This window comes from Opisthocomus hoazin, chromosome 5, assembly GCF_030867145.1.
Source record: "Opisthocomus hoazin isolate bOpiHoa1 chromosome 5, bOpiHoa1.hap1, whole genome shotgun sequence".
Classification (NCBI taxonomy): Eukaryota; Metazoa; Chordata; class Aves; order Opisthocomiformes; family Opisthocomidae; genus Opisthocomus; species Opisthocomus hoazin.
Genome location: NC_134418.1, coordinates 76489002 through 76502472, shown reverse-complemented (window position 1 = coordinate 76502472; position 13471 = coordinate 76489002). Strand labels below are relative to the sequence as shown.

The 13471-nt window shown below is 46.1% G+C and overlaps 1 protein-coding gene across 17 annotated transcripts in view; it reads right to left on the bottom strand.

Moving 5' to 3' along the window:
* Nucleotides 1-13471, bottom strand: part of TENM3 (teneurin transmembrane protein 3) — a 1446905-nt gene that overhangs the window by 1377732 nt on the left and 55702 nt on the right. For all 17 annotated transcript variants that reach the window (XM_075421787.1, XM_075421794.1, XM_075421795.1 and 14 more), the window contains exon 2: nucleotides 3397-3515. The gene's annotated coding sequence lies outside the window, so the exon portion shown is untranslated. The remainder of the gene's footprint in view (nucleotides 1-3396; nucleotides 3516-13471) is intronic.

Genomic DNA, 13471 nt, shown 5'->3' with positions numbered 1-13471 from the left:
GCTTTGACAATTTGAAAAATCAATTCATGTGCCTAGATTCATACTTTAAAGAAATATAAATCCCTAACCTAATCTATTATAAAGTAGGATAAGAAATAAATCAAGTGTTTTTGATAGTCTCCTAAACTACTTTAATGATGATCTCTGTTGAGGAGTTGGATTATTATCAAAATGTGAATCTCACACAGATTAATATTTTATACTTCTAGGAGCAGCATCTCAGGCTAAGACTGAGACAAATGACCTAGAAATAAAATCATAAGATGTCCTAAAAGGTATTCATTATTGCTAACCTGGTTTCATTAACTACTTCTGCCTTTTATCCATTGAAAATACAGATCTGAAAGACCACATTTTTCCATTCTATCATGAGAAAAAGAAAAAAATGGAAACAGCAATTAAAACTAATTTGGTAAATCAAGTAATGGCAGCAAACACACACAGTACTGACATTTATCACAGATAATAATGATTTCATAAATATTTACCAAATAACATTTCAAAAAAAGTTTGTTGATGAAAGGGTACACACATATATTTTCCATTAAGAGTTCCCATAATATTGAGTGAATTTTCTTAAATGTTTCGAATTACGATTTCCTAAATTCCAAAACGTTCTCTTCTCTACCTAATCTTTGTCAATGAAAACAAACAAGAAAGCCAACCTCCCAAGACTTTACCACGCTGGCAACAAAGCTTTGTAAGAACAAAGTTATTTAAATGGCATTATCTGCTATTTGTCTTATTCTATATTGCCATTTTTTCCCCACTGAGTGCTAATAAGTGCTTGCTGTTGAAGAGGTTTACATTTAACATCTGTCACTTGTATCCTGAAGTAGCACCTACAGGGAACTGTCAAATAGACTGTTATTCTCCTCTGTAGCACCAGCAAATGTGTCTCACATCATTTACATACAGATAGTTATAGGCATTCATCATTTCATTATGCTGACTGCCTCACTATTCTAATGTATAATGTCTCTTTAATGAGCCTCAAAAATACAATATTCCTTGATTTATGACTGCTTAACTGAAAAATTATACAGATTGACAAAAACTCATCATAAAGCATTTTTTCTGTTCCCACTACCTTGCACTTTAAATTTAACAATGACTGTTGAGCAAACCTTATGATTTGTTTCTTTGACAAAAAAAATTATCAAATTTTAACACACTAGACTGCATAGTCACTGCTGCTTCAGTAAATATACTTTCACTTCAATGAGACAGCAGTATAGTATTTGACAAATTAAAATCGATCAGTTTCTGTCAAAGAAATAAATGTATGGGACAATCTGTTTCAATATTATTATATGTCAATTACTGAATACTTCCTAACTTATCATGTGGAATACTGCTGTACCAGTCACGCACAAGTGACTCATAAATGAGTCAATTTACATGTTCAAGTAAATAGAACCATGCTTTATTGTACCAACTTCAATTATTTCATACACAAATGGTTACCACTGAAAACCAGCTCTGCCACTAAAGGTATGCTGAATTATTACAAACACACCTAAAGCAGCACACAGAAAGCTGACAACAAGAGGCAAACACTTCACTAACTTCACTGCACTCAGGCATTATATGGAGTTGGGTTTGTGCAGCTACACCTCCATACGTTTATAAATAGTACCAGCATTCAGCTGGGGGCATCGGGTTTTGACTATCGAAGCTGAAAAGGTTTGCAGTGTTCATTGTAACCATTGGAAGCAAAATCTTTCACTACGCATGAGAAAACACACGATACTTTGTTTCTGGCAAAATTACACCTTGTAGTTCAATGCTTTTAGTATGCAAGAAAGTGTTAAGCTCTGAAATTTCTCCCATCACAGAGATAAGTTTTTACTCTCCAATATAGTTTGAACTTACACTAGAGACATTCAGTCAGTACGTGACTCTTGCCTCCACTCAGCCATTCATTTCCACATAAGTTTCAGAAATATAGTATTGAGACCTTTCCCTTTCAAAATGCCACCCTTTCCGGAAGGTTCATATGCAGATATAAACAAATAAGCACTTAACCTCACATTGCCTAATCTCACAAGCGTCACTTTCTATTTCCAAATCATGAAGCCAGGCTAAAAAGACTATCCATTCAATGCAGTAGAAATGTACAGAGATTTAAGCAACAGATGGCAAGCTACAATCCCCAGATCTATGCAAAAGTCAACTTTAAGCAAAAAATCATACAAAACAACTTACGATACTACTGCATATTTAATAGCCTATTCAGTAGATGCTAACATAATATGATACTACAGAAAATAAAGTGCAGAAATTACAGTGACATGTTTGACCCTGACAGTGTTAAATGCTCAATACAATAAAAATCTTCATTGCGTAATTTTGGACACATATTTTAGTTCCTTTGCACCAAACAATCCAGTTAACATCAATGTCTGAATTTCAATGATCTCAAGGAGTCAAACTTCTAAAGAATACAGCTATATTATCCCCTAATCAACACCCTGTATTTTTATCATCTAGGAGAATATGCATATCTACACATTTCAACCAAATAAAATGACAGTCTATCAAAGAAGCCAGTACAACATTCTCTTTTTCTTCAGTTAATAAATCACAAAACCTTCAGTGTTATTTTGTATGTGAAATTTGTAACTCTGAATCCTGAAAACTAGTATGCCAACCCAAATACCTGTTACAAATAACTGATACTTTGTGAATTCAAAATATCTCAAAATATCCACTCATTCCCATAACAATAAGGAGGATTATACCTCAGCTTGTAGTAGTGTGATAAACTCCAATTTTAAAAAATATTCAATATTTACTAATCACCACAGATTCTTAGACTGTCATTCTGATCATCGCAGAATTATCCTTCTGTGTCCCTTGGTATTAACTGTGAGGCACATAACCAGGAGTAACCATGGACAATAAGCGCATGCTATGTCTGTTAGTGTTGATGTTGTCAAGCTGTGCTATCTAATACTAATTTAAAAGCTGGACGAGATTATGATTGGTTGTTAGTCTCAGTGACATAAAGAGAAGGTGATAAGAACAAAGCAAATACAGGTACCCCTATAGGCCCTCCATGTTGCAACTCTATTTCTTGCTTTTTCCTGTCTTATAAGCTCATTGTTACATCTCCCACAGTGTACAGAGTTACCACTTCTGAAAACTTGCCAATCGTATCTGCAACTCTTGATTTTCCTTTCTCAGTCTGAATCTCAGAAAAGACAGTGGAGGAACATCTGTCAGAAGATGTTTTAAGCCTTTGTGTTGTTCTTTCTTATGTGTGCACATAAATACATGGCAATGTTTCTCTGGTAGAACACTAAATTAGCAATTTCCTTGTAGAGCACTGAATTACCCAGCAACCCAACAGATTTTTATATAATGTGTTTCACACTGATGGAGTCTACTTACAGGAAGGTGGGGCTGCTCAGTGGATTCAATGCTTCAATCCGTGTAGTCTGCACATCAGAAGAAAATCCAGAGTGTGTTCTGTTCTTGCGATTAATTTTCTGTTTTTTACGTAGATACACCTAGGAAGTAACCAGTACAGAGTAAGTACAAATAAATATAGAAAATAACATAAACCAAATTATTAGAAATAAAAAATAAGAATATTTTGAGCGATAATTTACTACAAAGTCCATACCATTATTCATCAACATGCAATTACCACACAGAAGACAAAAATTTAAATTTTGTCTTCATTTAATCCTGCAGTACCCAAGTGATGCCAGAGTTCTTCACTCTCAAGGCTGACAAGTAGAATCAAACAGCTGCTATCATGACACCGAAACAGCCATCTGGTGGCCTGAGAGGAGAAACATAATGACCACAGAGGGAACTGGTCCAGCCTTCCAAAACAGCGCAACCAGGTTTCCATTCAGCACACAGAACAAATGTAGTATATATAGTACATGAAATAAATCATCATGTTTATTTTAACAGCAGAGTTATTTCATCATTTTTATTTGGTCTTTCAGTAGAAAGGGAAGCAGCAGCTTCTATTCCTTCTCCTGGTTCTTGTCTACACGCTTGGCAGAATTACGAAGAGCATGACTTAAGAAGTGGTAGGAATAAGGTACAAAGAGGGCCTGTTTACACATCTTGGTATTTCTTACAGGAAGCAGGCTTCAGCTGTATCTTGCTTCACATCTAAACCAGTACTGACAAGCGCCAGTTCAATCTCTCTTTAAATAGCTGAAGTCAAAGCTAGACTATCCTCCAGACAAAAAATCTACCCCAGGGAGTTAACCATTCTTACTTTTCAAAGACCTTTTTCTTATCTCTTGCATCTAGGCTTTGCTGCAAATTAAACCCCGCTACTTCTTGTCGTATCTAAACCGGAGACAGCAAGCAGTTTATGCTGATCTCCATTCAATACAATTTTTTTATATGCCTATCCTTGTTTTTCTCATTTCCTAGCTTAAATAATCCTGGTTCTAAGTCTTCTTTCAATGTCGTTAACAATTTCATGAACTATCAATAACTAGGTACATTGTACTGGTTGTATTTGTAAGGATTTTTGAAAACTCAGACAACTTGAGCCTACAAGTTGTTTCACTGCATGCTTACACATTACGCTCCCAAAGATCTGTGGAGAAAGAGCCCTAGTGGATCTTGTTTTAGCAGTTTCAGATGTTCTACCCCTTGTGCCTCTGCCACAGACTATAAACCCAGGAAACGGGTACGTAGAAATTAGTATGCTATGCCTCAAATTCATAAAGGGCGATAGAGGCACAAAATGTTTTCAGATCTGCCAAAGGATGTCTGCCAGGCATTTTAACACTTCTTGAACTCTGCTACTGCTGATGTGAAGGGAAGGAAAACACTTGTGTAAGAAAGCAAAAAGTCTCGAACCAGCTACACATGTAACAGTATGGCATGGTGAATATACTGTCCCTATATTCTTTCCTGAAGCATTAGAGGGGACTCCCCATCTTGTATTTGTGCAGTTAATTACTCCTACTTAGTTCCTGTGCTTGTTCTTACCAAATCTACGTCCATCATTTTTCTATCATTTTTTATTGTTTCTGGAATTTATTCTGATTATTTTGAACTTCAGTCCTGTCTTCTAATATGACTGCAGCAAGAATATCATATATATATATTCAGCAAGGCTTTCGACACAGTCTCCCATGATATCCTCCTAGGGAAGCTGAGGAAGTGTGGGCTGGATGAGTGGTCGGTGAAGTGGATAGAGAACTGGCTGAATGGCAGAACGCAGAGGGTTGTCATCAGCGGCACTGAGTCTAGTTGGAGGCTGGTAACAAGTGGTGTCGCCCAGGGGTCAGTACTGGGCCCAGTCTTGTTTAACTTCTTCATCAACGACCTGGATGAAGAGTTAGAATGTACCCTCAGCAAGTTTGCTGACGACATCAAACTGGGAGGTGTGGTAGATACACCAGAAGGCTGTGCTGCCATTCAGCGTGACCTGGATAGGCTCGAAAGCTGGGCAGAGAGGAACCTGATGAGGTTCAACAAAGGCAAATGCAGGGTCCTGCACCTGGGGAGGAACAACTTCATGCACCAGTACAGGCTTGGGGTGGACCTGCTGGAGAGCAGCTCTGCGGAGAGGGACCTGGGCGTCCTGGTGGACGACAGGTTAACCATGAGCCAGCAGTGTGCCCTGGCTGCCAAGAAAGCCAATGGGATCCTGGGGTGCATCAAGAAGAGTGTGGCCAGCAGGACGAGGGAAGTTCTCCTTCCCCTCTACACTGCCCTGGTGAGGCCTCATCTGGAGTGCTGTGTCCAGTTCTGGGCTCCCCAGTTCAAGAAAGATGAAGAGCTACTGGAGAGAGTCCAGCGGAGGACTACGAGGATGGTGAGGGGACTGGAGCATCTCCCCTACGAGGAGAGGTTGAGGGAACTGGTCTTGTTCAGCCTGAAGAAGAGAAGGCTGTGAGGGGACCTTATAAATGCCTACAAATATCTGAAGGGTGGGTGTCAGGAGGATGGGGCCAAGCTCTTTTCAGTGGTGCCCAGAGACAGGACAAGGGGCAATGGGCACAAACTGAAGCAGAGGAAGTTCCATCTGAACATGAGGAAGAACTTCTTCCCTCTGAGGGTGACGGAGCACTGGAACAGGCTGCCCAGGGACGTTGTGGAGTCTCCTTCTCTGGAGATATTCAAGACCCGCCTGGACAAGGTCCTGTGCAGCCTGCTGTAGGTGACCCTGCTTCGGCAGGGGGGTTGGACTAGATGACCCACAGAGGTCCCTTCCAACCCCTACTATTCTGTGATTCTGTGATTCTGTGATCATCTACTCTATGACCATAACTACCAACAAAGTTTGGAATAACCTTAGACACAGTACAGCCTCTTACAGAATTACACCTCCTTTTCCCCTTCCCGCCCCCCCCCCCATTACTGGGGAAAAGAGTGACTGTTGATAAAACTTTTTTTTTGCCCCCAAAAAAACTTGTATACTAACTTTAGACTAGTCTTATCTAGACCACAGTTCTCTAGCTTGCTTAAGAGAATGCCATGTGAGATTATCAAAACTGTGGTTTACTAAATTCAAGTTATATTGTATGTCTTCTACCCCTTAAGGCTTGCTGCAATATTTTTTTAAAGAGATAGGGTAGGTCTGTGTCCTGGGTTTGGCCAGAAAAGGGTTAATTTTCACCGGAATCCAGGAAGGGGCACAGCCGGGGGGTGGGGGCTGACCCCACCTGGCCAAACAGAGCCCGGTATTCCATACCATGTGACGTCACGCTGGGTTCCGGTGGGGGGGGGCGGTGCGGCGGGAAGGCACTCGCGGCTTGGGGGGGCGCAGCGCCGGTCCGGTTTTGGGAGAGCCGCTGTTGTACGGTTCGTGGTTGTGTTTTCTCCTTATTTGTATCGTTGTTGTTCCTGTTTTCCCTCTGTTTGCTGTTCTGTTAAACTGCCCTTATCCCGACCCACCAGTTTCTGCCTCTTTCTTTCCCTTCTCCTCCGCACGCCGGCGGGGGGAGGGGCGGCCGCGTGGCGCTTTTGTTGCCGGCGGCAGCCGAAACCAAAACATCAAATTGGCGTCCAAGCGTGGGGCAGGGATAACGGCAGGGCTGAGCAGCGGGTGTTAAAACTGTTTTCTTAGATTTGCTTAAATTTTGTTATACGCATTTACTGTGTTAGTTAAAGTCGCCGGCAAAAATGTTTCTGACTTTGATCAAATATCTCTGCTACGTAAATCCTTACTTCCTGTATGTGTTTGTGGCCGTGCTGTTTGTTACCTCGGGAAAAAAGATCAGGATGATGATTTTGCTGTACTGTACGATATCGACTTATGATATGATAACATCACTGTGCATGAAATTAGTCTTGTATTTGCATGCGGCACTGCGGTCATTTTCGTACCTCGGATCCTATGTCTTAGATCTTGTTAATAATCAAACCCAGTCTGTGGGGAAAGCCGAAGGGGATACCTTCCCCCACTCTTTCGCTCCCCCTCTCTCCCTCAGGCTGGTCCTAACTGCTTTTGAGAATTTCGAGTACCCGTGGGATGCTCAGGGCAGCACTCTCCTTTTGTTATGCCTCCTGAATGGGTTGCAGGTTTTGTTTAGGGTTAAGCAAGTCGTTAAGAACATCGTGCAGAGACCTGCCCCGGGGCTGGATAGCTGTGAGTGGCTGGGTGTGTGGGACAGCATGGGCAGATGTCTAGAGCAGTGGGCACCTGCGGTGTGTTTTAAACTCACCCCTGAACAAATACAGAATCCGGACAATCTGGTAAAATATCTGAAAAAAGTGTGCTGCCACCCTGGGAATTCCAGAGAGACACAGATCACCACAATGTGCTGGGGTCTGGCCCACGCCTACCGAGCCCTGTTCAACACTGTTCAGTGCCTTAAAGGGGAAAGGGGGGGAAGCGAAGCGGCAGGCGCTGCAACTGGCGCTGCCCCCCCAGCCGGCCCTGCAGCCCCTCCAGCCCAGCAGGCAGTCCCAGCCCCCCTGACCGGCACCACGGCTGCTGCAGCCACAGCTGCAGGGTCTGCCTCGGTTTCCCCGGTGGGCACAGCAGCTGCTCCAGCCCCAGCTCCAGCTGCAGGCATCGCGGCTGAGCCCAATGACCAACCTGTGCAGGTAGCAGTCGCCCCCGTAAAACTAAAGAAAGATGCAAAGAGAGCAGATCGCTCCGGGAGGGATGATGATGAGCCAGGGTCATCACGGGAGATAGAGACAGAGATCATCACCCGGTCCCTGTCCCTGGGCGAGCTGCGAGACATGCGGAAAGATTTCAGCCGCCACCCAGGCGAGCACATTGGCACCTGGCTGCTGCGGTGCTGGGATAACGGGGCCAGCAGCTTGGAGTTAGAGGGCAAGGAAGCCAAGCAGCTGGGATCCCTGGCCAGGGATGGGGGCATTGACAAGGCCATTGGGAAAAAGGAACAAATCCTCAGCCTCTGGAGGAGACTTCTGTCAGGCGTGAGGGAGAGGTACCCCTTCAGTGACGATTTTGTATGCTATCCTGGCAAGTGGACCAATATGGAAAGGGGTATTCAGTACTTGAGGGAATTGGCTGTGCGGGAGCTGGTTTACTGTGACACAGACGATGAGCAGGTACCCACAGACCCAGATGAACTCCAGTGCTCACAATCCATGTGGAGGAAGTTTGTGCGGAGCGCACCCTCCTCATATGCCAACTCACTGGCAGTTGTAAACTGGAAAGGTAAAGACGCACCAACAGTGGACGAGGTGGCTGTCAGACTCCACCAATATGAGGAAAGTCTCTCTTCCTCCCTTGTCTCAGCTGTGGAGAAACTGGCCCGGGAGGTCCGACAAATGAAAGAGAGTAGGTCCTACTCCCCACCTGTATGGGCCAGTGTCTCAGCTATTAGGGGCAAGTGTTTCCCTGCTCAGGAGAGGGAATACAGAGGCTACACACCACGGGGCACCCTGTGGTTTTACCTGCGTGACCACGGAGAGGACATGAGGAAGTGGGATGGAAAACCCACCTCAAGTCTAGAGGCATGAGTACGTGAGTTGCGAGGTAAAACAACCACAAAAGGGGACTCTGTTAGGAAAAATGCCGCTCCAGTTTCCAAAAGCCAGCTCTCCAGACCAGGTAGACAGTTTGACCTTGATTCCGATCCTCTGGAGGGGACCTCCAAGTCATCTTTACAGCAGGTGAGCAGCAATTTCTCTGACGAGGATTAGAGGGGCCCTGCCTCCAGCCAGGTGGAGGAAAGGGACAACCGTGTCTATTGGACGGTGTGGATTCGGTGGCCTGGCACGTCAGATCCACAAGAATATAAAGCTCTAGTGGACACTGGTGCACAGTGTACTTTAATACCATCAGAGTTCAAAGGGTCAGAGCCCATTTGCATTTCGGGAGTGACAGGGGGGTCCCAAGAGCTGAGTCTACTGGAGGCTGAAGTGAGCCTCACTGGGCAGGACTGGCAGAAGCACCCCATTGTAACTGGCCCCGAGGCTCCGTGCATCCTTGGGATAGACTATCTTAGGAGAGGCTATTTCAAGGACCCAAAGGGGTATCGGTGGGCTTTTGGCATAGCTGCTGTGGAGACGGAAGAAATTAAACAGCTGTGCATTTTGCCTGGTCTCTCGGAGGATCCTTCCGTTGTGGGGTTGCTGAGGGTTGAAGAACAACAGGTACCCATCGCGACCACAACGGTGCACCGGCGACAGTATCGTACCAACCGAGACTCCCTTCTCCCCATTCATCAGCTGATCCGTCAACTGGAGAGTCAAGGAGCGATCAGCAAAACTCGCTCACCCTTTAATAGTCCCATATGGCCAGTGAGAAAATCTACTGGAGAGTGGAGACTGACAATAGACTACCGTGGCCTGAATGAAGTCACACCACCGCTGAGTGCTGCTGTGCCAGACATGCTAGAACTTCAGTATCAGCTGGAGTCAAAGGCAGCCAAGTGGTATGCTACAATTGACATTGCTAATGCATTCTTCTCCATCCCTTTGGCAGCAGAGTGCAGGCCACAGTTTGCTTTCACCTGGAGGGGCATCCAGTACACCTGGAATCGACTGCCCCAGGGGTGGAAACACAGTCCCACCATTTGCCATGGACTAATCCAGACTGCACTGGAAAAGGGTGAAGCTCCAGAACATCTGCAGTACATCAACGACATCATTATATGGGGCGACACAGCAGAGGAGGTTTTTGAGAAAGGGGAGAAAATAGTTCAGATCCTTCTGAAAGCCGGTTTCGCCATTAAGCGAAGCAAAGTCAAGGGACCTGCGCAAGAGATCCAGTTTTTGGGAATAAAATGGCAGGATGGGCGCCGTCAAATCCCAATGGATGTCATCAACAAAATAGCAGCTATGTCCCCACCAACCAGCAAAAAGGAAGCACAGGCCTTCCTGGGTGTTGTGGGTTTTTGGAGGATGCACATCCCAAATTACAGCCAGATTGTAAGTCCTCTGTACCACGTGACCCGGAAGAAGAATGATTTTGAATGGGGCCCTGAGCAACGACAGGCATTTGAACAGATTAAACGGGAGATAGTTCATGCCGTAGCCCTTGGTCCAGTCCGGTCAGGGCAAGATGTTAAAAACGTGCTCTACACCGCAGCCGGGGAGAATGGCCCAACCTGGAGTCTCTGGCAGAAAGCACCAGGGGAGACTCGAGGTCGACCCCTGGGGTTCTGGAGCTGGGGATACAAAGGATCTGAGGCCCGCTATACTCCCACTGAAAAAGAGATTCTGGCAGCATATGAAGGCGTTCGTGCTGCTTCAGAAGTGGTCGGCACTGAAGCACAGCTCCTCCTAGCTCCACGATTGCCGGTCCTGGGCTGGATGTTCAAAGAGAGGGTCCCCTCTACGCATCATGCCACCGATGCTACGTGGAGTAAGTGGGTCGCTCTGATCACCCAGCACGCCTGAATGGGAAACCCCAGTCGCCCAGGAATTCTGGAGGTCATCATGGACTGGCCAGAAGGCAAAGATTTTGGAGCATCGCCAGAGGAGGAGGTGACACGTGCTGAAGAGGCCCCACTGTATAACCAGCTGCCAGAAGGTAAGAAACAGTATGCCCTGTTCACGGATGGGTCCTGTTGCATTGTGGGGAAGCAGCGGAGGTGGAAGGCTGCTGTATGGAGCCCTACACGACAAGTCGCAGAAACTGCCAAGGGAGAAGGTGAGTCCAGCCAGTTTGCAGAGGTGAAAGCCATCCAGCTGGCTTTAGACATTGCCAGTCGAGAGAAGTGGCCAGTGCTCTATCTTTACACCGACTCTTGGATGGTGGCCAATGCCTTGTGGGGGTGGCTGCAGCAATGGAAGAAGAACAACTGGCAGCGCAGAGGCAAACCTATCTGGGCTGCCCCATTGTGGCAAGATATTGCTGCCCGGCTAGAGCAGTTGGCTGTAAAAGTCCGTCACGTGGACGCCCACGTCCCTAAGAGTCGGGCCACTGAAGAACATCAAAACAACCACCAGGTGGATCAGGCTGCTAAGATTGAAGTGGCTCAGGTGGATCTGGACTGGCAACATAAGGGTGAACTCTTTATAGCTCGGTGGGCCCATGACACCTCGGGCCACCAAGGAAGAGACGCGACATACAGATGGGCTCGTGACCGAGGGGTGGACTTGACCATGGACACTATTGCACAGGTTATCCATGAATGTGAGACATGCGCTGCAATCAAGCAAGCCAAGCGGGTAAAGCCTCAGTGGTATGGAGGATGATGGCTAAAATATAAATATGGGGAGGCTTGGCAGATTGACTACATCACACTGCCACAAACCCGCCAAGGCAAGCGCTATGTACTCACAATGGTGGAGGCCACCACCGGATGGCTGGAAACCTACCCTGTGCCCCATGCCACCGCCTGGAATACCATCCTGGGCCTGGAAAAACAAGTCCTGTGGCGACATGGCACCCCCGAAAGAATCGAGTCGGACAACGGGACTCACTTTCACAACAGCCTCATAGACACCTGGGCCAAAGAACACGGTATTGAGTGGGTGTATCACATCCCCTATCATGCACCAGCCTCTGGAAAGATCGAACGTTACAATGGGCTGCTAAAAACCACTTTGAGGGAAATGGGGGGTGGGACTTTCAAAAATTGGGATACCCATTTAGCAAAGGCCACCTGGTTGGTTAACACCAGAGGGTCCACCAACCGGGCTGGTCCTGCCCAGTCAAAACCTCAGCACCCAGTAGAAGGGGATAAAGTCCCTGTAGTGCACATGCGGAACATGTTAGAGAAGACGGTTTGGGTTAGTCCTGCCTCGGGCAAAGGCAAGCCCGTCCGCGGGATTGCCTTTGCTCAAGGACCTGGGTGTACCTGGTGGGTAATGCGGAAGGATGGGGAAGTCCGATGTGTACCTCATGGGGATTTAATTTGGGGTGAGAATAGTCCATAAATAAATTGTATAAAGTTAGTTGTTAAATAACCCTGTCACTGTCTGTTATCACTGTTATAATTGTTATATTTTGTACCAGTAGTAGCATAGTAAGAATTCTCCAGATTAAAGAAGGATGGACTTTTTCGATGAAAATCTAGCAGAGCACAGCGATGATGGGACTGGACCTGGTTTTCAACAACTGGCATCCAGCAACTTCATCAAGATCAACATCTCCTGCAGACTGTGGGCACGGGCCGCACCAGATACATCAGCCGTGAGCTCCGGATGCAGCAAGTGACCGCCCACCACCACACATCACCTCTCCTGCCACGGAAGACCATAACGACAGATGGAGCCTGAAGTCATGGATTAAATGAACTCAGTGGACACTTTAGAGTGATGATCCATAGACTAAAGGAATGATATCTGGAGACAGGAGAAGTGGTGGTGATCAACTGGACAATGGGGGACCTGGGCATGACGTAGATGGTATGGAATAAGGGGTGGATAATGTCCTGGGTTTGGCCAGAACAGGGTTAATTTTCACCGGAATCCAGGAAGGGGCACAGCCGGGGGGTGGGGGCTGACCCCACCTGGCCAAACAGAGCCCGGTATTCCATACCATGTGACGTCACGCTGGGTTCCGGTGGGGGGGGGCGGTGCGGCGGGAAGGCACTCGCGGCTTGGGCGGGCGCAGCGCCGGTCCGGTTTCGGGAGAGCGGCTGTTGTACGGTTCGTGGTTGTGTTTTCTCCTTATTTGTATCGTTGTTGTTCCTGTTTTCCCTCTGTTTGCTGTTCTGTTAAACTGCCCTTATCCCGACCCACCAGTTTCTGCCTCTTTCTTTCCACTCTCCTCCGCACGCCGGCGGGGGGAGGGGCGGCCGCGTGGCGCTTTTGTTGCCAGCGGCAGCCGAAACCAAAACAGTCTGACTTGTTCCCTACAAATCTGTGCTAGCTGTTCATTCTCACCATCTCTTATCGATGCTTTGAAAGAACAGTTTGATAATTTAAGATCCCCCATGGAAATTCAGTTAAGAGAACTATCTACAATTCTTTGGATATTTCTTCAGGTCTTATTGTCATCCCCTTTTTGAGTTTTTGAAATTTCATCATCCTTAAATTCTCAGATATGTTGTTATTATACATCATGTAGTAATTTGTTTCTTCCATGCATGCATATCTTCCC